We start from the raw sequence: 2,723 nt of genomic DNA on the forward strand, positions 1-2,723 counted from the left end.
CTTGCTCGCTCTTACTATGTACATTTTTGTTTGAAAGCGACCTCAGAAATTGTTTCATTAATGTGGTATATAAATCTTAGCATCTATGTTTTTCACGGTTTTGTTATGCATTTAGTCTGTGACAAAGATTTTAATTCATTCTTTGGTGTCAAAACGACCCACGGTACTGAATCTGATATAGCACAATTCCCTTGTACAACATACAGTGTCATGTAAAAGGTTACCTATTTCATTCTTAGTTCTGAACATGTCACTTTGTTCATCTTTATGTCCGTACCAAAGGACTTATATAGGTCGAAGAAATTGCTATTTAGTTTTCAGAACTGTGTACTGTGGTACATTTTGCCTTTTTAGTTCACAAATTCATTTTTTAATTAAAAGATGTTGATTTTGCTGTTTGAGTAACACTCGTGATAAATTCACTATGTTTCAGGGTTCTTATATGATCATTCATTCAAACCAAAATCATGTTGGTAAGTTGCATTCAGTTTCATTTGACTTGTGATCATGGCCCTGCAGAAGAAACAAACATAAACACATACAATTGCATGGTCATTTGACTTATAGGTGATGGTGCTACAAGGAATCTAGTGCTTGTTGCAAAAACAAGAGAGAACGACATAGGGACATCACACTCCAATGTCGTAGCAAGATTTATCGAGGAAAAATGGTCAGTTGGGAAGGCCCTGCAACAATGATTCCCTTGCCGTCCAGTCACTCCAGCGCCACCTGCCTCCCCGTCGACCGGCGCCTCCCTCGCCGTCCAGCCACTCCACCTCCGTCTCTCCGTTCACTGGCGCCTACCTCGCCGTCCAGCCACCCTCCAGCTCTGTCTCTCCATCGACCGGTGCCTCCCGTCCAGATCTCCCTCCCTCGCCGGCCAGCTGCCTCGTCCTCGTGTCTCCCTCCCAGTCCAGCGCCTCCTAGTCCAGGAGCGTCTTGAAAGTTCGCGCAAATTTGCTTTATCTTCAAAACGACAATAATTGTTAATCTTAAATTAATTGAGACATATTGTGATTCGTTCATGGTTTCAGAAGAAGTACTACAAAGATTTTCAAGATGCATATCCAGTAGGTTAGAAGGAACCGAAATTATGTACTCCTCTGGTGGTGATGCTATAAAGAAGCTGGGACGGCTGGATGGAAAATACCCGAAGACCTTCGAGCCTTTCAAGATCAGCTGATGGATGGTAGTGATCTGGTATGTTTGCACAAACTTGACAATGGTTTCTAATGTGCATGGTATTTACATTTTATTCATGCATTAAAATATTTTAGACAATATCGACAAGCAGAGGAGCAAGTTATACTATGAAATGTACATGGTCTTGGCTTTCAGTTTGGATTGGATTGTAAACATTTATCTTATTCCCTTTTCTTCCTTGTATGTTATGTTCCTCTTAGTTCTTCATAAGTGCAGCCTACACTTGGCTTTAATAAAAGACTTCTCACTTGGTTGGTGGATAACAACATGTGTGTGTCATGAGCTGGTGTTTCCTTTTGGTTTGTAAACTTGTTCATGCTGCCCAAGTGTATATGTATTTCAACAATGTAAAGTTAGCTTATAATTTTGGTTGCTGCCTTCGTAAGTCTCTGTACATGTTACCTTGCTAGCTTATAATTTTCCAAAATGATCCTCACTATGACTGGTGAGATCCATTTATTGATCATTTAGAGTTTATAATTTCTATTCTAGTCAGTTTTCATTAATGTGTTTTTGCGACAAAAAAACATCGTCCTAAACATCGGGCAGTAGGTTTAGTTTGGCATTGTGCCACGCGGCCGGCCGAAAGGTTCTGCCGACGCTCCGGCTCCAAACGTTTTCCATTGTGTATACTCTGATTCTATCAACTCATCTTGCCGTAGTGATACCGCTTTGGTGTGAAACATATAGCTATATTGGAATGCAGTCTAGTCAAGCTGTGAGTATGTTGAGGGCACCTCCTTGCCGGTGACCATGCACACACTTTCAGGATCTCCCTCCATCAATGATCTGTAACAGAGTATGGCGACATGCTCATTGGGTAATCATAACTCGATTCCAAAATCTGAGAAGGTCAAACTGTGCTTGGGTAGTACTCTAGATAATTTTAGCTTGAATAGCAAAAGGATGTCAGTGCATTAGCTTCACCCTGCTGCTCCCATAACACTTATACTACTCAGATTAGCATCAGGTGAAATGGACTGTAGTGGGGCTGTTAGGATCCATCCAGATCCACTTAAGTCCGCTGTTCCACATTATTGTTAGAAGCCAATGGAAATGGAATATAAAACAACATAAATCAGTACACAATATTACAAACCATTGGAGACAAATAAATCTGTTGATCATCATCCCGAATATTGCATATTGTAAGAAGAAAATAAACATGGTCTTCATCGGCAAGCAGGCATAACATGTTGCATAGTTGTTCCCTTAAAAACATGCTGCATTGATAGAATTCATAGATGTATATACCTCTAAACTTGCATTTATGAGTATGTCTCCAGTTATTCTAATTTCCTTCACGAATGCATATGAGAAGAAGTCGTTGTAGGTACTTGGGGCCACCGTTGACCCTTGGGTGGGCGAAGGCCCTCGAGCACCTCCACTTGAACTTCTGGTGAGCAAGTCCATAAGGAACCACCCCAGGACAGTTCCAGTCATATTAGTCTTTCTTATCAGCCAACTTTGCATCATTCGCTTCTTTCTTGTTTTTCACATTTTCAAGATGATGAATTTTC

This window comes from Triticum dicoccoides, chromosome 3B (genome assembly GCF_002162155.2).
Source record: "Triticum dicoccoides isolate Atlit2015 ecotype Zavitan chromosome 3B, WEW_v2.0, whole genome shotgun sequence".
In the NCBI taxonomy this organism is placed as follows: Eukaryota; Viridiplantae; Streptophyta; class Magnoliopsida; order Poales; family Poaceae; genus Triticum; species Triticum dicoccoides.